Consider the following 27,633-nt stretch of genomic DNA (forward strand, 5'->3'; position numbering starts at 1 on the left):
GCATTTTAATATTTCAGCACCAACCCTCGGGATGGAGAGTTGGTTGGGCAACGTAGAAACCAAAAGAGTGGAGCTTGCAGACAAAAAAAGTGAAATATTTATAAGCCAAGTGATGGCAGCAATAGGGGAGAAACTTGGAGAAACCCCTCTTTTATTTATCCAGAAAAATCTGGAGCTCAGCTGATGGAAAGTGCTCAAATCCAGCGCTCCAATATCCAGTTATTACCTTTAATTTTGTCCACAGGTGCTATAGATTGTCACAGTCCATAAGCAAACCTCTCCCTATGGAGGAATTCTTCCCCTCTGTCGATTCCCCCTCGATGGACAACGTTTACAGCAGGTTCCTGGAGGTCATTCCCCACCTCCAATACTGACAGGGATTTCGGACACTTAAAAACCAAGCTGAGTGACTCAGCTGGTGGTTTTAACTTCCCAGTCAGCTACAACAATAACCCAGCCTAGAAAACAGGAGATTTAGAATTAATTTGGATTAAATGCTGGAGACAGAATGACTGTAGCCAGTGCAGGCTGGTTTTGAGGTGCTTTGGAAGCCCTGCCGTGTTTCAGCTGCACATAAACCTGCACTTCTTGGTGTCTACTCCTCTAAACAACCCTTTACTACAGCTAACAAATCTTCAAGGCTGTGTAACCTGTGTTTCACCCACCCTGACCCTCACACAACTTCCCAGCACAGTGTAAAACACACCAGTGTATTTCCCCGTGCATTGTGCAAAGTCGATTTTTCTTTTTGATGTCGCTGAAGCTCATTTTATCTTGTGCCAGTATATTAAAAATCTATTAATGTTTCACACATAAAATGAACACAAATCGAGCTCCTGTAAGATTTATGCTGCAACCTGCGAGGGCCCCAAAGTAACTCCAGCATTATTATACCCCTGCCTGTGCCAAATTGAACTCCTAACACTGTTGACAAATGCTCCAAAATTCACATGGATTTCTCCCTGACCGCTCTCCCAGTCCCCACTGCAAGTCAAGCCAGTGAATTACACTTCCCAGAGCTGCTTCCAGCCCTGCCCAGCCACCCCCTCACCTGCAGAAAGAGAATTTCAGCAGGAAATCCAGGTGTGTTCACTGAAATGGATGTGAAATATCTTTGAAAATCAGGCAACATCAGTCTCTCCCTTATTATTCACTGTCTGCCTCTGGAATACCAACACAGAGCCTAAATACCAATTCTTTGCTCAGTCACTCAGGGCTCTTCCCACGATTTCTTCCTCTGTGTGCTCATGGCTTTAAAACTTATTTATGCCTCTTCTTTTCAAAAGGCTGTGGATTACAGTTATTTTCTTTGCTTGCCCTTTTTTTGGCAGTCCTTCAAGATGTCCAGCTTAGCCTGCTACGACATGGTTTATGAACTTAAGCCAGTGCTACAAGCAAACTGCTGGAGCTGAAATCAGGGGCTGAGCAATTGAGGGGTTTTCAGAGCTCGTGGGCTGAACACAGCAGAAAACCAGGCTTGGAGAGATTTGGGAAATCCGTGGAATCCTTCCCATCCCCAGGGAGGAGCAGCTCTCCCTGGACCAGGCTGGACAGATGCTTCTCTTCCCAGAAATGACCTGCTGTTATGGAAAATCCACAGATTCCCTTTGCACCTTTTTTTTTTTTTTTTTTTTTTTTTTTTTTTTTCCCAGCAACCACCTTTCCAAAATATAGAGATATTTTGGCCTTAAAAACATAAATATCTCCCATTGCAATTGGATTTATGGCTGCTTTGTCCAACCCACAGCAGGCAAGGCAAGCAGCCTAACCTCCTCCCAGAAATGACTTTTTAGCCTTTTGAAACTCATCCTGACAAAACAGCTCCCAGTTCTTTCCGTCTGCCCTGTTTTTCAGAAGAGGAAGAGGAAGAAGGAAAACTTTTGGTGGTTGGCACATGGGCACCATCCTCCCCTTCCTGCAGGAAGGACCCAGACCTGCTCAGTAAAGGCCACAATTTATCCTTTTCTTCCAAAATCTGCTCTAGCTGCCTTTCCCTAATGAGTACAAGTTATTCCTTTATCCTACAATGGATAGCAGAAAGCAGATAGATTTATTTTATTTTTTGTAAAGGAGATAGAAAAATACATGTCTTCCATAAAAGAAATACTTTTGTTGTCTCTTTCCTTCCCCCTGCTTTGTTGCTGTTCTTCACATTGATTAAATCTTCATTTAGCTTCATCATTTTTCTCAGGTTTTGTCTCGCATGCTCACTACACCTGGTTTCATAATCTGTTGTCATGGAAATCAGACAGATGTCAAAAACATGCCTTTGTCACTTAATTGTGCAATCCACACAAGAGAAAGAAGAATGGAGAGAAGTTTTGCAGGTTAAAGCGAACCAAGAAGACAATAGTGAGCTAAACCCCCCCCCCCCAATTCCCTTTTCCACGGATCATTGTTCCCACTGCAGCCCCTGGGGAATGAAAGCTTGCTGAGATTGTTCCTGTGAGCTCACTTTTGTCTGTCGTTTTGGGACTAAAGGCTCCTGCCCCCTGTCCTTGGCAGGATTTGGTGGCACAGGAGCAGATGTGGCCTGCAGGGAGGGTCCCTGGCTGAGCTGTCACCCAGGTGGGCTTTGGGGAGCTCCAGCCCTGGCACAGGATCAGAGGTTCACTCGTGTCCATCCCCCACCAACAGCACAGCAAGAACAGCCCCAGGGCTCAGTCCCTGGTACCCAGCAGGATGGGCAGAGCTGCCCCAGCTCCCAGCAGAGGAAATGGATTTCAATCCTTGCCGAGCCTCTTGGGTGGGCTGAGGTTTGGTGTCACCAAAGCAGGGGTGACGCCCTGCAGGGCACTGAGCTTGGCTTTGCCCCAAAATGCTCTGACCCACCTGTGGGTTTTTATCTTAGCTGAAGAGTGGGGTGAAAATGCAACGCCAAGGGTGAACCAGGAAAGGCTCACTGAACTGTTTTATCACATCAACATCCACAGCAAAAAATTAAGAAATTTTGTGGTTTAGTGCTCACCAGCTCTGTTGAGGACATCACTTTCCATGTGTGTTCACAGAGCAGTTCTCCAGTCACCTGGTTATATTCCCTTCTATTTTTTTATCAAATTCCTACTAAGTACAGAATAGATTTTTTATGTTTGTTACAAGAGTAGCCCATGATATCTGCTTATACATCTATTTTAAAATGTCAGCCAGACAAATGAACCTTGCTAAAATAATGCTGGATCTACAGAAATTCCCTGCACGCAGGAAATTTGCAGTGATTCCTTGCAGCTGGATCCTGCTTTGCAAATTAACCACAGCAACTCTTGTTGGAAACACAGAGATTTTTATTTTTTTTTTATTTTTTTTTTAAGGTGTAAAAATACATCTGAGTGTGTGTTAATTTAGGTAAAGCAATGAAATGCAGGATTGAAATGAGGATGGAAGGAATGAGCCTGAAGCGCTGATTTGAGGCTGAATTTGCTGAGTGTGGCTGTGGAGGGAACAACCCTGAATTACAAATTGAGCACATCTGTCCAGGCTCACACAAACCTCAGTGCCCACGACTTCACACAGCCCCTTTCCAGGTGAGAACAGCATTTCCCAGAGCTCAGGAGCTGCAAAATCTGCAGGGAGCCCCTTCCTGCAGGGGATGTGCTGAGAGCTGCTGGCTCAGAGCTGCCCCAGAAGCTGCTGAGGCTCCCAAAGTGCCACGAGCACCACTCAGCATCCAGCAGGCTCTGAATATTTCATCCAGCACAATGAATTGTGGCTTTTCAGGATTAATTCATATTGCTGCAACCACGCTGGCGTTAGGGAAGGGTGAAATTAACGTGTTATTTATGCTGAAATGACGTCGAGGCACGAGCGGTGTTCCTGGAAGGCTGGAAAACGGAATAATTTTGAATAAATTATTGATGGTTTTAAAAGCCTCGCTTATTGATTACAGGTTATGCTCTTAGATTAAAAGAGTGCAGCTAAGTCCTGTCAGAGTCTTTCAAAGTCAGAGTTCATCAGAGTAAACAAGTGCCACTGTGCTGTAACCCAGAGCGGCCAAAGAGGAGTAAAAGTTTAAAAATTGCTTTGTGGCGTAAACCCATTCTGTTTATCATTATTTTTTTCCTTCTAAAAATGACTCTAGAAGCAAATTATTCCGTATTCTAGGAAATGGAATAAAACTACAAGAGGTGCAGCAAGTTCTCCATGGCTGCACGTGGTTTTAGTGCTCTGCTCTGGGTGCCGAGGTGGTGATGGGTCAAAGGTTGGACTTGATGGTCTTGGGGGACTTTTTCCCCCTTAAGGACTCTGGGATTCCATTCTGTGACTGGGTCAGTGCTGCTGTTGGGTGATCCCTCCCTCAGAAAACCGCATTAGCTGCTCCAGCTCTGTGTGAGGAGCAGAGTGACCGTGGCAATAATCCAGCTCCTGGATTTTCCCCCAAACTCTCACCCCCAGGTTCTCTGAAATCCTCTGCCTTGTTCCAAACCCAGTGGCAGCATCACCACAGGCTATTCCAAATTTCCTCCTGGCTAACTGAAGGATCCTATTTCTGTGTTTAGTTTTTATTCTGCTCCTTCACACAGTGTGCTGTGGCCATGTGCATTTCACCCTAGAGGTCTCCAGCAAATTCCTGTAATTACTTCTCCCCATCTCTTGTTCATTTATTCCAACTGAAATTATCTCTGAACATTAGTTCCATTTGCTAAATCTCTTCTTGCTTTATTAACTTTAATCAAACTGATATATTCTGCTAAATGAAAGGTGGTCTAGATGCCCGTACCTGGATCAGCCCTCTTCCCAGGGGGAAACACCCTCTTGAAACAGGGACACAAGTTAATTTTGCAATTATCAGAATGGAATTTGGCCGTTGTAATTTCGGTTATTGAGCAGTTGCCACTGGTGCCATTTAAAAGCTGCCTCGCTGCTGCAAAAGAGATCTGAAAAAAAAATCCCATGTGCAGTCACTTGAATTTCAAAGTGAGTTCTGTGTGCCATGGAGATGCATCTCCACCACTGTTTGCTTTTCATGGGGTTTAGAGGGAAGGGAGATTCAGCTGGGCAAAGTGCACTCCCTGCTCATGGAGGGATGTGATTAAAGGAAGGGAAAGAGAAAGGGTTTGGCTTTCATTTGTATTTATTTTTAGAATTGGTGAGCTGCACAGATTCTGTGGTATTGGGGAAACACAAAAGGCTGGTTAAACACTTTATAACTCGCACTGCTGCTAAGGAAAAAACTCCCAGAATGAAAAAAAAAAAAAAAAAAAAAAACAAACCCCACATGAGAAGGATGACAGCTTTAAAAATCCTCATTAAAATCAACCCAAGCAGACCTCTCAAACCATTTTGACTTCAATTAGTGTGCTTTGCTGTGTCAAACACACATCCACTGCCCAGTCCTGTTCCCATGGCAGGCAGGAGAAATCTTGGCCCTTGTCTGAACAGAAGGGAGCAGGAGTTCAAGAGTCAAGCCAGAGATCTCAGAAGAACAGATAAAAGCTCAGCCTCCAGCTCCTGTTTTCAGTGTGCTCAAGCTAGGCTGATAACTGGAAAAGTTGTTTTTTTATATATACACATAGCAATATTTAAAATTCCAAGGTAAATTTATGTTGCTGCTGTTTATTGTCTATCTGAATTCCTACATGGAAGGGAAGGAATGTCCTCCTTTGTGCCATCATAACTAACAGAAGCTTTGATTTTTGGGGTGTTTTTGGCAATATAAAAGCATTGATAAAGCTCAGAGATTGCAAATATTTATGTATATATACATATATATCTATATGTTTATATTAATACTATTAATATTATTAATATTATTCTTTATATTTATATTTATATTTATATTTATATTTATATTTACTTTGGGATATTTCCCAGTAATACACAAAAAGTACTTTGTCACAATAAACTGAACTCCTCCTGAAGCACCCCTCTGCTGAGTGTCAGATTTTGGGGCTGAATAATGAATTGGTTGGGACAAACACACTGATTCACGTGGAAAAGAAAAGGCTGTCATGGGCAGGATGAGAAGCCTGGCACGACACACAATTAATGAACTTTCTGTGCCAACAAAGGAAAGTGCAGAACAGACATTTCAGGTGTGATTTCTGACTCTGCTCTGCCTCAGCTGCTGGTCAGCTCTGGGCTCTGAGCTGTCTCTGAAAGGTGCATGGGGCTGGTTCTGCTTTGTAATTGAGACCAAAAATCCTCAAGCTCATGCAGCAGCACCTAAAACCCAATGGGAACAGAAATTATGTGGAAATCACTGACCTTGCAGCCCTGTGGAAAGGCCTGGTCCAACAGCAGCAAATCCATCATTAGCCAATTTATGGAATCATTTTTGCTGCACTTAGAGAATTGCCTGGTTCTGGGATAGCAGCAGGGATATTTACTGGTGTTTTTGGGAATTACTACAGTTTCTGGCTCAGTCCCAGTGGAATTTGTAACCCTACAAAGAAATGGGGCGAGAACCAGCCATGGAGTGCCAGGGCAGGATCCCAGCTGCAGAATTTGATCCCTGCTGTGTTCACAGCCTTGGGATCCAGCTTTTCAATGGCACAAGTAAATTCCTTCCCAGTGCAATCCCAGGAGTGGATTCTGGCAATGTGGAGCTCAGGATCCATCCCACTTTTGTCTCAGCTCTCACTGTGAATTCCTGCATTCCCTCTAGGATTTACCTCCCCTCCTTCCTCCTATCTGGACAAGAAAGTTTTAGAAGGACTGAGAAAAAAAACTTCAATTCTTTTGCGCAAGAATCTGAGCTTATCAATAAATAAGGAAAAGCAACAGGAAAAAGAATAGCAAGGAGGAAATAATAAAAATAAAATTATGTTTCCAAGCCTTCGCAGCCTTCAGCTCTTTCTATTTTTTCAAGACACGTCTCTAATCCTCCCACTGCCTCCCAAAGAGAGCTTTGCTAACCTGTGGAAGTTTGATAGCTGGCCTCTTTTGTCCTGAATTTATCGTTGTAGAAGTCCCATTGCAGGTTTGAAAATTAATAACAGCACAATCCCTGTACCTTACCTGAGTGAATTTGACGTGTTTTCATGCTGTTCATCTTCAAATATCTGGACTGGTACTTTCCACTCTCCCTCAAGAGAAGATTTAAATCTCTCAGTCACATACTGGGAAGCAAGTTATCATTTTTAAGGCTTTGTTGTAAGACTCAGACCCTTGCTGGTCTAATTATACGTTAGGTAAAGACACAGGAGATGTTTATCTCTTACATCAGTTGTCTTGTAAAATCAGAAATCTAAAACAACCCTGTGGAAGCTGATAAGCCAAAGGGAAAAAGAAATGCCCTGATAGCACAGACAAATAGGACAGACCCACATTAACGTGTGGTTTTGGAAAGGATTGCTACAAATCCTTTCCAAACAAGGATTTCTGAGAACAAGGAACGACTTTTAGATATCTCTGAACTTGTTCCCTGTGAATTGAGTCACACTCACAGTGCTTGTAATGGATGGATCATTCCTGAAGTTTCTTAAATGTGACGAAAATATAAATCACCTGGAATCCACATTTCAGGCACTGCATTATTTAATATGTGTTAGCTGATCCTTTTACCCTCTGTAAGCCTTCTAATTGTAAGGTTGAAAATATCAAGGTCTACTAATTAACATCTTAATGTGATTGATGTCTTATTTTGATTACTTCAATTTTACAGCATTTAATTTGAGACTGTGCACAGGTCTCTCATGTCAGCAGCTGTATCATTTATACAAAGAGTGAAGCCTTTTCTTACAGCAATTTTTGGTAAAGGAAGTTACTCTAACCCAGTAAAAAACATCCTGTTTTCTGCCACTCGTTGCTTAAAGCATTTTGTTTTCAAGATGACTTTAAAATAGGAAATCCTAATGAATGGAGGAGCCAGTGTATTCACAGATATCATTCATCTTCCTAAGAAAAAATCTTTACAACCAGAGTAGAACTGCCATTAAAAAAAATAAATTATCAAAATATGAAGAAAATAAGAAAAATTAAAATATTCAAAATATGTAGTGTTTCTAATGAAGCAAATTGCAAAGGTGCACATTAATATTTTAAAAAACCTCTGTGTAAAGAATATGTGTTTTCTTGATAGTGGAACCCACTAGACCTAGTGGGTTGTGTTAAATCATGCAATTTTAGTACTTAGGAGTCCATGGAATTTTAAGATTTAGGAGATGGACAGAGCGCAATCCTCATGGCCATTCATGCAGAGCAGCAGGGCAGAGGTGGGGAATTTTTGGCCAGGACATAAGGGACCTTGTAAAAGTCTTCTGAAAATACAGCTTTGAACTGAAGGAATTTAGGTGTATCCTGTGCGAGTGCCTTTGATGGGCTGCGTGTCTGGAAAGAGGCTTAAAATCAAATCAAATCAATTCCGGCCAGGGACAGGGCTCGGGTTCTGATCTCTAAAGATTTTGTGGAAAATTCCAGCTTCCTTTGATGGGCATTTATGAACACTGAAAACTGACACGATCCCCACATCCAGACACGGCACACCCAAATCCGCGCACGAGCAGCGGGATTAACGAGGAACAACAAATGCAGCAGCATAATTGGGGCACAGCTAACTCCAAAGCAGCAGAGCAGCACAAACGCAGTGCAGAGAGGTGAGGGCAGCAGCTGCTTTGGTGATGCTGCAGATTTGGAGAGGCAGGTGGAGCAGTTTGTTACCCTGGAGCCGCTCGGGCGGGCGCAGAGCGCGGATTTCCAATAAACGGAGACCTTCTGCTGCAGCTTATGTTGCTTTCTTCCTGCTGCTGTTCTGGGATTTATCTGGAGTTCAGAGGCTGGGTAAAGTGGCCACTAATCTTCCAGCAGCACACTGAGAGCATTTCCAGCAGTGCAGCTGCTGAAGTTGTTCCCAACCAGGCACCGGAGCCAGCCACGAGGATTTGGGGGGATTTTTCTGTTCCAACAGGTGAAAGAAGATTTCTTCCCACCTGAAAATGCTGAGGAACAAATTTTGGAGTCACTTCAAGTGTTTCCCCTCACAGGAATTGAGCACAAACTTGAGTTTCCAGTTTGCTCCTGCTGATGCTCCTACGCTGTCAAGAAAGGGATTTTGTGTGTGAATGGAATTGCTGTGAGAAAAAACACACCTGGGAAAATAAACATACGGAATAAAAATATAACAGAAAGGCACCAAACAGAGGGAGAAATGCTCTCTCAGAACTCCCTGGGGAGGGCAGGATTAACTGAGGGTATTCCTGTGTGTTAGGGTGCTTTATTTAGTGCTGCTGGGGCTCTCCAGTTGGGTTTGTGGGTTGCACTCCAGAGAAACAGAGAAAACAGGCTCCAGACCAGGCATCCCATGTGCTCTGCTGCTGCTCAGCTTATCTGTACCCTTCCCTGTGCTTCCAGTCAGGATCTGCCTCTTGGCTGGGTCTAGAAAGAAGATTTTTGGTCAAAGATGCAGTTTCTTGTAGCTGTGTGCTTCTTGCACAGCTCCCAGCTTGGGGAATTCTTCATCTGCCACTGCCCCTGGGAAAGAAAAGCAATAGTTAGCAAAGGACTGAACCACGTGGGGGGTTAATGGGACATTAATTCCCATCAGAGAATTATTAATAAATTATTAATTAAACAGGAGGTTTTGCCCCAAATCTGTGAGTGCAGGAGGGGGAGGAAGCCTGTGGGAGCAGTTTTCAGAGCTGGTCCTGCTGGGCTGCTCCTGAGGGGTTACAGAGCCCTGGAGCATCAGGGCTGGAAAAGATCTCTGAGACTGAGCCCTGCCTTTAATGTTCATCCCTAACCCATATCCCAGTGCCAAACCCACTCCCCTTTGGACCCTTCCAGGGATGGGGATCCCCCCTGGGAAGCTGCGCCAGTGCCTGACCCTCTTTTCCATGAGGAAATTTTTCCCAATAGTCACAAAACCCCAAATCCCAGCCACGGTCCAGCACAAAGAAACCCAGGAGGTGTTAGGGGAATGATGGGCAGAGGGAAAATTCTTTTTCCACTTCTGGTTGTAAAGCTAAGGACAAGGTGTGTGCAGCCACCCAGGCTCCTTCACGTGGTGCCAAAAGCAGCAGAAATCAGATCTGCTGAAAGAATTCTCCTTTCTTCTTCTCAGCTTCCCACAGCCCAGGATTCATTGTAGGCCAGCCTGTATTTAGCAACAGAAAATTAGACATAACATAATTAACCCAGAAGATTCTTTATTTTTCTACTGCAAGTGGAAATAACAGCAAATTATGGTAAATAATTATGGGCTGCTTACAGAATTTCTGTAGATAAGAAAATGGACTTTTTCTTTTGATAAGATTTTAGAACTGTACAGACTTTATAGCTGGAGAGGTAAATTACTTTTCCCGTGGTTTCAACATAATGGGCTGTGCAGATAAAGGATTTTTGTGGGAATGTGAATACTTCCAGATGTTTCACGTATTTTCCTCATTGATTTAAACATAATCTTCCCATGATTGTGCACAGGGAGTTCATGCAAGTTATGCATAAAAGGCACTAATGCACAGAGGCAGGGATTTGGAAGAAGGAAATGTGGAATTTTATACCAGTTTTAAATGCAAATGATGATTTGATTGACTATAGCTAGGCAGAAATGCTGCTAGGTGTGAAACTTTGTGGTATTTCTGATGTTGTACCTGGAGAATTCAAACCTATAAAACTAATAAGCTGATTGGAATTGTGCCAGTTCCAATGGATGCACTCCAAAGTGAGGCTGGGGGTACTTCTTGCCCAATTTTCATATTCTGAAGTTTACTGAATAATTTGCCAGGATTCCAAGGTATATTAAAGGATTGTAAAGATATTTTGTGGGGGAAACAATCAGAAATTTAATCTAAACCCACATACCAAAAAATAGAGACTCCCTCAAAGCACAAATGTGTTTGGTATGCAAATGTGCTAATAAATGAATAAACTTTTTGACACAAAGCTTCTTCAGTACACGGGTATTTGAGTTGAAAAAAGCAAGGACCACCATTCCATTAAACTGGTGATTTACCAGTTCAAAGAAAGCCCTGCAATGTGACTTGAAAGTTCATAATAAACATTGCAAATGGTTTGAAACAAGATGTGAATTAGCTTGTGACAGAAAAACAGCCTTTACTGACTTTCACTTGAAATATTCTAGGCTTAACTGGAGTTTGCAGAAGCACTGAGGGGATGTTGAGGAGAGCAGGGGGAGCTGGGGCTCCGGGCTGGCCCCAGGATTTGTGGTCCCCAAATCCAGCTCTTCTCACAACCCAATTTTCCTTCCTGAGGGTGCTTGGTTGGGCTCTGACCCCACTCCCACCCTCACCCTCGCATGGCACCACTAATTCCAGCAGTTTTCAGACATGACAGCAGAATCTTCAAAGAGAGGTTTTACTGCTAAATCAGTTTTTAGAAGGATTTGAGAGAATCCTGGCAATTATTTGCAATTATAGGAGTTAAGGCTTGGACTCAGCCATCCTACAGCTCTTTCCCAACCTTAATGATTTTAGGATTTTACATTCACCAGAATGTTTTAATAACTCCTTGTGACTATCTCTGTTGATGTGAGGACAACAGAGTGATATTTCTGCTTTAAAATGACCAAAACTCTGCATTTTGAGGGGTTCACTGAGCACAAGCAAGCAGAACAAGAAGACGTGCCGGGGTTTGACTCGCTGATCTCCTGGCGGGCTCCAGCCACGAGCCAAGAGGATGTTGGCAAACAAAAATCATTTGCTGAGCACAAAACAAAGCCATAATCTTTATAAGAGCGTCCACACACTCCCCTAAACCTGCAGGGTCTGGGAAACCACAAAGTGGTTGTGAGTACAGAGCTGCAGGTTAATAGCTGGAACTCAAATGCATCAGGAAGTGCAGGCGGAAGGCGCCGATAAGAAACAGAATTTGTTCCTTTGGAAACTGCAATACTTCAGATAAAAGTGGAGCACATCTCAGACTGGAGATGAATCTAACTTCCAAATCAAACATGAAGTGAATATTGAAGAGGTCAGCAGGGAAAGCAGTTTTGATTTGTCTTCCTGAGTTCAATATCTGAACTTTTAAAAATAATTTTGTTTGTTTTGTTTGTGTTGATGGCTCCCAGTAAAATAGAACCTCAGGTTTTCCAGGCTTTTTATAGTTTGCATCACTTTTTTTTTTTTTTCTTGTTGTCTCTTGTGGGGTTGGATTTTTTTTCCCCCCCTTAAGGCAATGCTCTCTGTTTCAGCATTATTGACATAAAGCAGAGTTTATCTGACATAAACCTGCACAAGAGTTCCAGAATTAGTCCTGGGGTGTCCTTCAGCCTCATCCACAGGTGAAGAAGGAACGAGGCAGCAGCAATGTCCCAGGTGTGTCACAAAGTGACACCAGGCAGGAATAACCCAGCCCCTGCTTTTCCTGCCTGGGTTTGACACCTCCCTGCCATGGTCTGTGCTCCTCTTTTATCCTCACAACACCCAGGTTTTAGCAGCTTCTCCTTACACAAATAAACCCCACAAATAACCCCCATAGCAACACCCACACAGGAATCTCCTTTCCCTCATTCTGCTTTACAGGCAAAATATGATTTGTGGGATTGATGCAAAATGTGCATCAATCATCTCCAAAATGTTGCAGAGGAATAGGAAACAAACTCCTGAATTCTTTGTCTTGATCATGGATAACTTTATGTAGTAGAAACAAAACATCCTTCATGTCACTCATCCAAACCTTACAAAAGCCAAGAAAATATTTAAACCCAGTATCTTCAGCATTTTCCTCTTGAAATCACCTGGCCTTCAAGGGGAAAATCTATCAATACTTTCAGCTAAAACAGAATTCCATGGTATCAATGAAATAATTTAGAGGATGTGGCTCTGATTTCTCAGCAGTGATTGATTGTTTTTCTTCCTGTGATGGCACTGGGACATTATTCCTGTAGAAACAGGACTGAAGAGGACACTTTTTGTTGTCCATAGTGCAGGTATCTTCTCTCTCTTCATTATTAGCTGGTTAATAATTGTTGTCTCCCAAGCTGAACAAAATGTTCTCTCACGAGTGGTGTAAAAAACTGGGGCTAGCACAGAGTGAAGTGAGGGTTGTGTGCTCAGGTGAGGAGATTTTACAGCTCCTTTTTTCTGAACTTCAGGGAAGGTGGAGAACACCCCTCCTTCAAGCTTGGCTGGATTCGAAATTATTGTCAAGCTTCCTGTGGCTCAGCATCCTCACGGGCTGTTCTTAGTGACATCTTCATTTTAGGGAGCATTATGGAGTCTGTTTCATGCAAATGCTGCAGATGCTAATTGCCTTTGGTGCAGCAACCCTCAGCCAGCAATTCCCCTCTCAAAGGCTGGCAAACACTGCTGGAAAAATGGGCTTTTTCCACAGCTGGCAGAGGGGGAGGGAATGCTGGAGCATCTCTGGTGGAGCCCAATCCCTGGAAAATGTATAATATAAATTATAATACCCAGAAAAATTATCAGCAGGAGCAAACCAGGAGGTGTTGGCCAAAGCTGAGGTGATAGACACAGGAGGAAGCACCTCAGAAATTAGGAGGACTTTAATTTAAGGGATTTGTAACTTAAAAATTCTTTTGGAGTAAAATAACCAAGTTCAGGGAGTGTCTTGGCTGAGATGAACTTTCTTTTCTTCCCTGATGCCTCATTTCTGATGGAATCAAGGTGAAATTGTAGAAGCCCTTGGAAAGCTCAGCTGTTTGCAAGGTCCCCATTTCATTTCCAATTGTTGACCATCAAATTAAAGTGGGATTAGATGGGCTCTGACTGGGATGAAATGGTTTTCCTTCCAATCTCTTCTCATATTTCCTTCACTCAAAGCTTGGCTGCACTGGACATGCACATATTCTGTCTCCATCTCTACATCTCCATCACCTGGCTTTTAGAGCTGACTTTATCTATTTTTCATATTCATTTCTCGGTAACACTCGTGAGTCCATTAGGGTATCCAATTCTCCTTAGCCAGGAAAAGCAAGCTGTGCTCCCATTTCCATCCCACACACACTGACAGCATCACTCAGCTCACACCAGTCCCACAGCTTGACCTGGAGAAGTTTTATTTGATTACAATAAAAGCAGTTGTGGAAGACCAGAGTAGCATTCAAATGCTACAAAAGCAGCACAACCTTGTTGTCTAGCTGGCAAAAGAAAAGCAAACATGAGCTTTCTCTTATGAGAATATCAGATAATGTCTAATTAAAAGATTTGTGGCCATCATCCTGCCCATAACTGAATTTACTTCTTTCTGATGACTATTTAGGATTCATTTATTGCTTCTGGGGTTTTTTTTGGTTTTTTTTTTGTTGGTTTTTTTTTGTTTGTTTGTTTGGGGTTTTTTTGTTTGTTTTTTGTTTTTTTGTTTTGTTTTGTTTTGTTTTTTTTTTTTTGCAAAGGAAAATGCCTCAAGATCAAGATGTGCTGTCAGATCGGGCTATTGAGGCAAAGCATGAAATTGGAATGTTGGAAGAATCTGGACTGTAAGACTCACTTGAAGGTACTTGGCCACTGTCAGGAAGGCAAAAATTAACTGGTCAGGAAAGCAAAAATTAATTAATCCCAAAAATTAATTAATTAAGAGGACAACAAAGCCAGGGACAGTGACCTGCTGCCTCTCCAGCAGCTTTGGCTCTGTCACAGCACTGCAGGACCTGCAGAGTGGGTCCTTACACTGGTGCTCCTCCCTGGAGAAGAAGAACAGTGCCAGTGAGCCCTCGGGGTGGCAGGAGGGCAGGATCATGTCCTTTTCCCAGGGATAGCCTCAAACAGGGCTCTGCCATCACCCTTCCCCCAGGAGCTGCTCCCAGCCTTTGCCAAACCGCATAAATCAGCGACTGCCACATGCACAGATCAGCATTTCTCAGCTTTCCTCCACCATCTCCAGGAATGTCTCCAGACAGACAGGATTCCTCCTTCTCCTCAGCAGCAGCTCCCCCAAAGCCTCACTCTTCAACATCACCTTCTAAGGCAGAGCTTAAAAAGCATTTTCCCAGAGTCAGATTCCTGATCAGCCGTGGCTGCTGCGATAAGGGACATCTATGCAGTTGTTATCATATGGATTTTGTTAATATTGTGTGTATTTTTAGCTTGTGACCTATATTTCACCAACATATGCAATGTGACACATGCCATCAGAAATTAACCGTGTCCTCATGAAAAGATAAAGAACGTGACACACACCATTAACACGTGTCAAAATCCATCACAGTCCTCCTCCATTAAAGCTGCCCAAGCACTTCCAAAACAAGGACACCCAGCCCCTTTAAACTCCATGTTTTTAGCTGGTACACCTTTAATTTTGCTTTATGAAGGCTCCTGGCTAAATCCCGTGTCATTATTCCATATTCCTGGTTTGCTGCCACCGCAGGGAGTCTCTCCTGTAATCCATGGTCAGAGAAGTGGCAGCAGAGGAGCACGTTCCTCGCAGCACTTGGCACATGCCGCTGGGATTGATGAAGATTAAAATGCAAAAATGAGCTGATAATGTGATGCAAAGTATCTTCCAGCCTTAAATCAGAAGCGGAAAATGTAGCAGTCTTGTTTTCCCTTTCACTAAGTCTTTCGAGAAGCCTCGAACTTTGCTTTTCTTCCCCAGAAAAGCAGGTGATCTGTTTCTCACTTTCTCCCTTCTCACTACAAAGTAATTAATTAAAATTAAATTCCTGGAAGTGTTAAAGGGGTTGCGGCAACAACATGTGTTAATATCTCCGGTGCTATCAGAGTCATCTCCACTTTAAAGAGGCTCTTTGTTACTAGGAAAAAGTGGATAAAAAAGCACTTTCAAGCCAAAACAGCTCATTTGGAAGGGCTTTGTAATCTGGGTGTTAGAGAAACCACCTTAATGATCACTCAGACACGGGTTTATCAAGGAATAATGGTGTGTATATATCTGGATATTGTTATTAGGGGAATAATTTGGCTTTGAGGGTCACATGAGGGGACCTCTGAGCCTGCACAGCCAGGCAGGGGACACGGGGACACACTCACAGGCAGGGGACAAGAAGCCCAGTGTGGCACTCAGACCTGCTGAGGATGTGTTTTGACACCCTTGTTCTGCCCTGTCCTCTTCCATTTTTCACCTTCAAAAATACATTTTTGGACTTGTGAACTGAGGTCAGTTTTGCTCTTTCCAAATTCCAGGGAGGGAAATGGGAGGTTGCAAAGCTCCTTGAGGTGGCTGGCTGGGGAATGCTGTGAGAATCTGTGCCATCCTCGGGCAGGGAAGTTCCTGGTGATGCCTTCAGTTTCAGCTTTTGTATTTCCCAGACTCTGCACTGCACTGGTGTGTGACTCTGAACTCCACACAAAGTGTCAGCAGCTCTGCTCACAGCTCAGGCACACAGAACAATCCTTTTCCAGAACCAAGGACACCGCTGCAGCTTCAGCCCAAAAAGTGCAAACAGCAGGGAATGGAGGGGAGCAAACTGGGAGGTTTGCATCACCTGCAGCTGGAATTGGACAATGAACCCAACATGGAAATGGACCAAAACTGATAAAAGTGTGAGAACTCGTGTTGCATTCACATTCTCTGAAAAATCCCTTCGTCCAGGGTTTTTCTCCTGGGAAGCTGAGAAGCCTCATAGAAAAGGAAAGCAATTCTTATCTCATTTGCTTCTCCTGTGTTGTGCTCATGTGGAATGTGTTTGGAGATTGTTTACCCACAGGTGATTATTTGATTGGATTCTGGTGTGAGTTTTTTCCATTGGCCACTCATTGGCCAACTGGGGTGTTGTCCAGTGTCAGGACTCTGGAGAGAGTAATGAATTTTCATTATTATCTTTCTAGCATTGAGTAAGTATCCTTTCTGTATTCTTCAGTACAGTATAGTGTAGTATTCTTTACCATAATATAGTATAATAAGGTAATAAATTAGCCTTCTGGAGCATGGAGTCAGATGCATCATGCCTTCCTGCCTTTGTTGGGGCATGCCTGAGCAAATACAATAAACTCGTGACCTGGAGTCCACCTTGGGTCCATCTTGGGTGTAGCCACAGCCAGGTTCTTGCGCTGCCCAAAGTGCATCCTTTGAAGGCTTTTAACAAACCCCTGCTTTATTCTTTAACTCTGCCTGTTCCCTGCTCCAGGCAGCCTCTCCAGGCACCCGGGGATCCCCTGGGATGCAGAGGAAGGGGTCAGAGCCGGGCTCTCTGTGCACAAGGTGGCAGAACCGATGAGCATCTGTCGCGTCGAGCTACCAGCCCACGGGGAGAGGAATCTTAAAAGCTTTGTCAACGTCAATTTGCTTCCAGCCCTGCCCGTTGGAGAGGCAGGGGTGTCTCCGGAGCTGTCCTGCAGAACTCCCCCTGCCCAGATCTCATGCTCTATTTACCCCTGGTGACTGCCAGGCTTTGATTCATTAGCACAGACAAACTGATTTCCTTCCGCAGCCCGACCTGAGGATCCACATTTGCTGCACAAAAAACACATCCTTGAAAATCCTGCAATGAAAAATGCTCTCGTTGCGCTTGTTGGAAAAGTCTTTTTCTCTCTTGGCACACTGATCTTTCTCCCAGTTCTTTTTGTTCCCTCGTTAGCACCCCCAGCCTGCCTGTGTTGTGCCACAGAGAATGGAGCACAGGCAGGACGTGCCTGTCAGCGTGGCAGGCTGGAAAAGCTGTGATTAAAAATAATGTTGCTCATTAGTCATTACAAATCAAGCCGAGAACAATGCTCTCTCTGGCCAATTTGTAAACAAACATCCTGCTCAACCTGGGTCCTCTTTGAGGGAGAGAGCAGGAGAGCAGCTCATAAATAAATAACTCCCTAATTCTGCAGGAGACACAAGCTCAGGGCAGCTTACTGGGTGAATAAATATTCCATAATTTCATTTTCTACAAAATTGCCTCCTACAAATTTGGGTTTCAGATATCCCTAATGCCAATAATGATGCATAAATATTTGATGCAGGCGAGTGCAGTGCATGTGCGTGGCTGGGTGTGATCCATGCCTGTTCTCATGTGGACAGAGAATTATCATTAAAAATAACAAATCAGTACCCTGAGAATACCGTCAAGACCATCACATCAGTGAAAAAAACCCCTCAACCCCAAGACAGATGAACATTCCTCTTCCATTTGTGAGTTCCCAAAGTGAAAAAGTGTCAGTATTAGAAAAAGAGGCATTTCCAGCATAATTCCTGCATATTTTCTCATCCACAAACATCACTTCAGTTCTCTTGGGCACCTGCAGGTTTAGGAAAGGCTTTGAATCAGTCACAGAAGTCCCTCACGTGTGAATTAACATTCCCAGCCACGGAGCAGGCTGAGTTCAGACACCAGCCCGTGCCTCAGGAAAGAACATTTCCTCAGACTTCCAGCAGAGTTAAAACGAGCGGCTGGTGGCACAGCACCAGGGACACTCCTGCCCTGAGCTCCCTGGAAAGAGCTGATCCCCAGGGAACAGAGAGCACAGGTCCCATTTGATGCTGTGTTTATGGTGCTGCATTAATCCAGTGCCAGGGAGGCAGGGCTGGGTCCCCGTGCTGTCCCCTTCCCTGTGAGTGGGTCTGGCTGTTGGATTAAGCTGACACAGAGATGGGCAGCTGAGAGGTGTTTTAAAAACTTTTATTCCATTTTCAGTCTCATGAGAAGGGTGAAGCAATACAGATGTTACAATTCACGCCATCACAACCAGAAGCCAACTATTTCCTAATGACAAATTAGGAAACCAAATTTCACTCCACTAGAGGGTTCTTGCCAAGTGTCATCTTGATTTTCATTATCTAGAATTTTTCATCTCATTCTTATCTGCAGAAGTTCATGTTTTCCATTAAATGGGGACTTTTCCCAAATTGGACATAAAGTAGGGAGGCCCAAAGTAATTTCTTTTACTTTCCTGTCTACAGGTAGATGTGTTGTCCAGGTACCACCACTTGTTGCCCATACAAGTTGTCCTGGACTTCGGATTGTACTCTTGGTACATCCTATGATTATTTTGTAATTCACTTTACCTTACAGTTTTAGCCACACCATGCTGTAAATGCATTAAAGCCAATCATGTAAAACTACCCCTCGTGGGTCCCACTACAATGCATCTTTCATAGTTCTAGTTCTCCAAAGTATCCAGTCTTATTTGCAAGGCCATCCTTTGAAACTTATTTCTAGTTCTATTTCTTTTTCCGTAAGGTCCACCCTATTCCATGGCATTTCTAAGTCAGCATTCCTTCTCTCAAGGTTTGCATACAGAAGCACACTGTGTGAGCCTTCTGTCAAGCTTTGAGAATTTTCTACAAATCTATTTCTCATATCTGGGTGCTGCCAGGGATCCCTGAACCCACAGTGCAGCCATTTCCCAGCTGGAGAAAGGGCTCTGGGTCTGGTTCAGAGCACAGGATCTGCCAAGTGGCCAGGCACAGGATCTCCCCCATGTCCTGTCCTCTCTGCGGCAGAGACCTGACCAAAACCTGGGAAAATGCACTGCCAGGGTGTCACATTCACATTTTCTGAAAAATTCCCTTTGCCCAGGAATTTTCTCCTGGGAAGCTGAGAAGCCTCAGAGAAAAAGGAAACAATTATTATCTCATTTGCTTCTCCTGTGTTTTGCTCCTTTGGAATGTGTTTGGAGATTGTTTATCCACAGTGATTGTTTCATTGGGTAATGGTTTGAGTTGTTTTGACTCTTTGGCCAATCAGGACCAAGCTGTGTCAGGACTCTGGAGAGAGTCACGAGTTTAATTATTATCTTTTTAGCATTGTGTAAGTATCCTTTCTTTAATATAGTTTAATTTAGTATTCTTTAACATAATATAGTATCATAAAATAATAAATTAGCCTTCTGAGAACATGGAGTCAGATTCATCATCCCTGCCTTCATCGGGGCACCCCACAAATACAATTCCAGGGTTCCCCAGCTGACAGGAGAACGTGCTCCCATGGGAATATCCCTCCTTCCTGCTGGGATTAGAGGCTGGCTAGCAGTCAGAAGCAGGAAAGTTTATGCTCCAGGAATTATCCCATTTCAGCCCCACTGTCAGGACCTCGACTGAATGTTCAGGGTGGATTTAGTGACAGGGACAGAGGGATGGTGACAGGGACTGAAAAAGGGGACACAGCTCCAGCCTGAGCACTAAGAGAATGTTAATTTCCTTTTTCTCTCCCCTGATCTTTTAGGAGCAATTAGTGCTCTGTGATCTGTAAATTATAAGTGCTACGTGGTAAAGGTGGAAGGGACCTTAAAGACCATCCAGTTCCAACTTCCAGCAGACTTTTCAAACTGTTTCCAAACAAAAATTCACCCTTTTTCTACCAAATTAAATTCTTTAAATCCTCTGCAAATCTGAAGTAACTCTATGTACAGAACTGAGAACTTAGCTTCTTGAAAACATTCCTTGGGCTGATTGGTAATGTTTTTGCCATTTTCATTACTTTCATAACACAAATGGTTAATGTAATCTGCAAAAAGAAATATGGAAATGTATTAAATGCATACAGGTCGTAATACAATTTCAAAAAATTCAGGCTGCACTGGTGAGTATGAAATCAAGGTAATCTGAAATTCAACTTTTATCCTTCAAAGTACTCCCAGTTCTTCCAAATTCACAAATTTGGAAGTTTTGTATTCAACCATTTAGATAATTAATAAAAACATTGAATAATGCTCCTACAAAATCCCACTTGATGCATCCTTTCCCTTTTCATAAAGAAACATGGATTCTTTGTTTGTCTAATGAGTTTTGCAGCCAATTTTTGCTTCACCATATAATTCTTTCTAAAAACTTAATAAATACCAAATTACCAAATTATAGGAAAGGTCAAGAAAGGGGAAAATTGTAGCAAATAGAAGTGTGCAATATTGTTCCTAGTCCTGATTCCTCAAAGGGCCATTGCTGAATTACAGTCCCCAAATGATTGCTTGGGTGCTTTCAGTCCATACTAAAATAATTTTAGAGATTAGCCAGCATTAAGACTTGACAATTTTGAGAATATTGCCTAAAATCCACAGCAAAATACCAGTGAAAATATTATAAATAGTAAGGGCTGTAAACCAGTGATTTCAGTAATGATAAGTGATGTTAATTACAGCAGCAAATCTTTCTTCATCAGCTGTATTCTGCTGGTGTTGAAGTGAGAAATGTTTTATTTTGAGGCTAAAACTCCATTGCTTCCCAAAATAGCAGTGGCTGAGAGATGAGCTGGGGATGCTGATAAGCTCCTCATTAAAGCAAATGTATTGATGATAGTATTGCCTGTAAAGAGAACCTAATGTATAGACAGCTGGATGATATATAATTTAAACACTTCTCACTTTACAAACCTGACAACTGAACAAATATAATTGATTCGTGCACTGCAATATTCATTCCATTAGTTAGGATATACATCCAAAATTGAAGGTGCCAATCAAATGAAATGAATGCATGTTTTCATAGAGCGCCACCATGCCTTTTATTAAACCCAGGGAAAAAAAAAAAAATCAATCACTATTTTTGGCTTCAGACTCAACGAGAGTGTGACTCCTGCAAGTTATGTGGCAATAAATATACATGTTTGTTTTACTCGTGCTAGAAAATTACTCTGGCTACCTTTGATCTTTTTAATGTGTAAGAAAATAAGCTATTTATGCTAGCAGGGTCTATAAACACTTTAAACAAATAGATTCCCTGACGTATAGGTGCAGGAGATAGTACTGATTCTCACTTACACCAATTTTACGCTCCATTGGTTTCGCTGAGAGTTACTCTTGATTTACACCAGTGCAGAAGAGGCTGGAGCAGCCCCATATTTTAGCTGCTGTCTCTCACACACTGATCTGCAGCTCCCAGATTGCTGGATGAATAATGCCGAGCCAAACATTGCAGGTTCTGTCTGCATTTTTGTAGTAATTTACTTCTGAACCTTGGGAATAAAAACAGAAATCTGTCATAAACAAAGCACTCATTTCCTTCGTCTGGAGCTGTGTCTGTGCTCGGCTCTGCTCGCCGTGTAAAACATGCTCCGAGGCGTTTTCTCCTTCAAAGAGGATGCACAGACAGTGTTAAAACCAGTTTAGGGCTCCCAAAGGCTGCTCTGGGGGGAAGGTGTGGTGTGGCAGCCCCAGGCACGGCTTGGCCCTGGTGTGTCCCACCCTGGGTATCAGCTCCAGCCGTGGGGGCACTCACAGCCACCCCCAAGAGCCAAGGGCAAGGAGAATGGGAAGGAGGCACCAAGGTCTGTGGTTTGTGAGGATCCTGCTGGGATTGGTGTCATCTCACCTGGGCAGCCAAAAGCACCTTTTCCACACTAAAACAGAAAGTGCCGGGCAGGTGAGCAGGCTGTGGAGTGATCTTTCTTCCTGGGAAAAGCTTGTGAGGTGGAAAAACCTCTGTGGTGCGGTCTGAGGGCACTTGGTGTGTCCAGCTGGAGAAAAGGAGACTGGAGGGGAGATTCAGTGCAGTTCCAGCTTCTCCAGAGGGCAAGGGCAGGCAATGACACCAACTTCTGCTCTGTAGTGCCTGGGGACAGGACAGAGGGAACAGCTGGAGCTGTGCCAGGAGGGCAGGTTTGGGTTGGATTTTAGGGAAAGGTTCATCTGCAGAGGGTGCTGGGCACTGCCCAGGCTCTCCAGGGAATGGGCACAGCCCCAGGGCTGCCAGAGCACTGGACAACACTCTTGGGGACAGGGTGGGATAGCTGGGGGGTCTGTGCAGGGCCAGGAGCTGGGATGATCCCTGTGGGTCCCTTCCAACTCAGGGTATTCTGTTGTTTCTGTGATTTAACTGTGAAATCTTATGCAATGATACAGAATTACAGAAGTTACGGAATCTTTAGGTTTATGGAAATGCTGTGTTTGAAAAGAAAGGCAAAAAAACCCTTCTTTATCACAATGAATGAACAGAGCTCTTGATATGGACAGGACAGTTGAGAGGGAAAGGAGATGCTGTACAACCCCACACCCTAAATTCTGCCTGAGAACATTCCTTGCTGCTCTATTTTTCAAAGCCAAAGGATTGTCCTTTTTATGTTCCTCCTGCTAGTGGCCATCTCAGGAAGGAGAGGAGCAAACAGCTCAGAGGACACAACAGGCAGCATTTCCCTCCCAGCTCCCATCCATCACCCTCTGGTAATTTGGGAGATGCTGGATTAGGGTTTTCTTTGCATGTGATCACCCAAATCCCTCATCCCCGAGCTGCTGAGCCCCGGGGTGAGCAGGGCCAGGGCGCTGGGCTGGCTCACGTCACCGTGATTTGTGGGGTCACAGGGAGGGGACACGAGGTGATAATGGTGGCATTTATCAGGTGTTCAGGGGGGAACAGCTCCGGAGAGATTCCTGATAAATGCTCAGGGTTCTGAGGGGCACAGAAGTTTTGAATGGGTTATTTTCCAGAGGGCAGCAGGGAGCTCTAGAACTGAGGATGATGCCTCGAGAAGGCCGACCTAGAACAGAGGCTGGACAGAGTTAAAGAATAAAGTAGGGATTTATTAAAAGGCCTCAATGGATCCACCTTGAGCAACACAACCCAAAATGGTCCCAAAATGCACGAGCGCTCCCGGGGTCTCTCCCTGGGATCAGCTCTGCTCCATGTGCACATTGCAGTTCAGTGTCCAATTCCAGCTCAGCCCCTGCACTCCCATCCTGCTTGTTTTTCTCTCTCCAGCCCACGGGGTTTGTGCTCTTGGGCTGAGATTTGGATCATTTGTCCTTGGTGCCCAGCTGGAGCAGGAATTGTTTTGTCTCCCTGCTCTGTGCAGAGAGCTCACCATGCCCTGATGTGAAGCTCAGACCTGCACACTAAAGCAGCACAGAATCTGAAACATAGAAAAGCCAAAACCTGAGGCATCAAGGAAAACCCAGAGTGCTGAGTGAGTTCCTGGTGGCTCCCTGCATCCCTGCCTGGCCATCCAGCAGTTTCACAGCCTGTGGCTCCAGCCAGCCCCCAGGACTCATCCCAGGCCCTGTAAACCCCAACTTACTTCTGTCACACCTGCACCACCCTCCTCCCTGCTGCCAGCACACCCAGAGCCCTTCCCAGAGGTTTTTCCCTCTGTCTCACCCATCCATGTTCTCCTCCCTCCTGTGTCCTGCCCAAAGGGGCACCCAGGAGGGCACCAGCCAGCAGCTCTGCCCTGCCTCCACCCAGAGGGATCTCTTTTGCTGTTAAAATCCAGAATCTGCAGAACTTCCACGGTAAACTGTGAACAAGGCAGCCAGCTCAGCCATCCCTCACAGCTCCATATGGCTGATGTAAAAAATAGCTCCTGAAAATGACATTATAATGAACAGAATTGGGTGTCTTCACCATTATAAATAATTAAACCTTTGTGTATATATGTTGCTATAAATATATATGTACGTCCCCTTCATTTTGATTTTGGTTTGTTTTTTTTTTTTGGTTTATGCATAAAAGCACCTATAAGAAAGCAGGAAAAAAATGCAATCCACAATGGAGGATTTTACCAATTTTATCAATCTAAAATGGCATTTTTAACTAGAAACCTGGTCTTGCTGGGGTGTAAATAAGGAAGAACAGACTTAAGGCACTGGCAGACTTAAAAGACAAATTCTTCGTCACTCTTCCACAGAAATATCTGGGAGAAAAATGAAGGATGAACACAAGGAAAAGAAAAAAAAAAAGATATTTTAACAGGGAAATCCATTAAGCAATACAACATTTCCATTCTCAAGCTGTGGCCTCTCTACCAGTGGAAATTTCTAAGGACAGGGATGATGTGGTTGATCCTATCGCTGGGGTATGAAATAAATGGCTTTTTGAGACCCCTCTGCCTGCATTTCCTGCAGTTGCAGTGATCTTGATGAAGTATCTCAGCCATAATTCCATGAGTCTTTGGGGGAACCCTTTTGCCTTCTTATTTCAGGGCACACCATCCCCAGCAGGGATGATAAACCTGTTGACATCTCAGTACATAAAGAATTGCTTGGGGGATAGGTTTGGTTTTTTTTCCCTTATCCATCTGTATCTCAGTTGCTGGGTTTTCATCTCCAAAAAGTCAGTTTGGACTGAAATGGCTTAAGTGATAAAAATAGCTAATATGTTCTTTTCTTTATGTCTCCATTTTTCAGTATTTCTGAAAACAAACAGGAAAGCTCTTTGAGAAGTTGCCTGGGTGAGATCAGGAAAAGATTTGATCACACAGAACTCCTGGGATGTTATTTTGTGGATTAGGAGGAAAGGAGCCCAGGTCTGGAACAATAAACTTACATTTTGGGGGGGAAAAACCCCAACAGAAGAGAACAGGGGAGATGAGCTCATCCCAGCTGAGCATGGCTTTTATTCCCATCTGTAAAGAGGAACAGTTTTCCTCTTGGCACTTTTTCCATGATATCTACAGCATGGAATGCTGCTCGGAGGAGCTGCCTGCAAAGGGCTAATACAGCAGAACAGAGCTGTGATTCTTCATCCTGCAGCAGCTTTACAAGGGTGTAAAAATGAGTTAGGAACGACACTGAAAGCTGGATGTCTCCCTGCCTCGTGCACAACAGGGAAACAGTGGGGTGGGAGAGGGCCACAGGAAGGGTTCATGCACAATTAATGCATTTTCAGGCTGATTTACCCAGGGAACGTGCAGAGGCAGGGAAGCAATGAATCCAGAGGCACAAGAGGGATCAAAAGCCCTGAAATGCAAATGAAATAAGCAGAAATGTTATAGAATCTCAGAGTGGATCCTAAAGATGGTAAGGGTGGGATGGGATGAGCTTTAAGGTCCCTTTCAGCCCAAACCAGCCTGGAAATCTATTACAATTCTATTCAAATACAAACCCACAGCATCCCCATCCTCATTGCATGGACCATCACTGGTTTTCTGTGGAAGTTTTCTACCTCATCCTCACAATCCATGGATGCGTCCTCAGCAGTTCTGCCCCACTGACACTTCCTTTCCTTTCCTTTCCTTTCCACCTGCTCTTGCTGTTCTGCCTCTGCTGCAGCTGAAGGCTGAAGTGCTTTATTTTAGAAGAAAACATGACCATTGTAAGAAAGCTCAGCCACAACAGCTGGCTGATCAAATATACATAAGGAGGAATCTGCTGCCTGCTCTTTTATGGCTCTGTTTTTCCTGGAGTCATCAGCCAAGGCTCCTTTGCAGTGGTACAACATTACAGCACATTACAGGGCTTGTCTGTCAAAGGCTTGGCCTCAAACACTCCCAGCACTCCTCGCTCCCAAACTGGCTCAGGATCAGGCATCAGCTTAAATCTCTGTTAATCAGGACTTTTCAGAGCTATGACACAAAATAGAAACAGGGGGGAGAGAAATAACAACAAAATCGAGATAAAAGTGAGTTTTGCCTCAAGCCACGGGCTGCCTTGTCCTCAGATTGGGTAGGTAGAAATTTTTGTGACTCTGCTGTTTTTTTCACAAATTTAAGTCTGATTTCTCCAAAGAAAACCTCCAGAGGTGAGGTGGGGGATAAAACAAAATTGAGTGTACAGCTAGGCCCTTATCCCCCCTCTGTATGCCCTGCTTGTCATGCAAGGACATAGTTCAGAACAAAAGTGGATGTTCCACATCATCATCCAAAAGGCAATCGGGAGAATTTAGAAACACCATAAACGCTCCTTCCACACACAACTCTGCAATATTCCTAAAGATGACTCTAATGCACTATGACATAACAGAAATGATCTTGCTGTGCTAACAAAGATAAAAGAGAGGCTCAAAGACATCGCTCATTTCAGGCTGGCTGGGTTCTGCACCTCTCAAATCAATTTACATTATCCCAAATTTCATGTACTGCACTTGCATTAATTTAGGCAACCAACACATCCCTGTGTGGAGTAACTGCTTCTTTACAGGGCAGCCAAGGAAACTAAAAACCAGAATTATTTCATATTTCCTAATAAAAATGATCTGCACATTTATGCCTCTTAATTACTCGATCATGTGGAAGAAACTGAACGTGTATCCATCAGGGATTGCACGCACAGTTAATTAAGGATGAAATAATAAATGCCTGATTTCTACAGGATAGGGTAAACATCCAATTAAAATAAGATGCTGTGTACACTTTTCACTCTCATTAGTCAAAGCATAAAGCATTTTAACATTTCCTAAATAATTTACTTGTATTAAAATAAAGTGAAATGCTTAAAACATTAATAGGGTACTTTACAATGCTGTAGTCAATAAGTTGCTATATGAAGGCAACGTCAATAATTTATGGCTCTGCTCAGCAGGAACAGGCTGCAGTTCTCAGCAGAGCAGGGCCCAGCAAGGCTGAGGCAGCAGGACCTGGCCAAACTCTGCTAAAATCACAATTAAACTTTACAGACAATGGTAAGAACCCGCTGGTGACAGGAAATTTGAGATCTGAGCCTGGGGCGTGTGGAAAGCACCTGGGCAGGATGTGGTGCTCAGGACAGGCTGCTTGGTGGCTCTGGGGTCACCAGCCAAGCTCATGGATAAAAAATGGGAGTGGTGCTTTTTGAAGATGAGAAAAGAGTATTTTACCCCAAAGATAGCCCCAAAGGTGGGCACCACCACAGCACCAGCCAGGGGCTCTGCACAGCCCCCAGGAGCACCCCCAGCCTGGGTGTGCCAGCCCAGAACCCTCCCTGCTCCCAGGGCAGGGGCAGAATCCTCAATTTTCCAAAGCCAGATGGGCACCGGTGGCTGCAGAGCTGGGAATTTGAATAATCTGGGTTACTGATATGCAAAACACAGCAGGCATTTCAGCTCCAATTTTCTGCTCAGAGTCAAGGTATGGCTGGTAAAGCCAGGCTCTCTGATGAGAAAACACATGTCCTGACTATCCAAGCAGATTGCTGGATCCACTGAATTAAGGCTGCAGTGCATTAGCAGGGAGTGCACGATAGGTTTGTGCAAAGAAACTGAATTAAGATCTTTTTCCCA

Source organism: Pyrgilauda ruficollis, unplaced genomic scaffold, assembly GCF_017590135.1.
Source record: "Pyrgilauda ruficollis isolate IOZ18807 unplaced genomic scaffold, ASM1759013v1 scaffold10, whole genome shotgun sequence".
NCBI classification, from domain to species: Eukaryota; Metazoa; Chordata; class Aves; order Passeriformes; family Passeridae; genus Pyrgilauda; species Pyrgilauda ruficollis.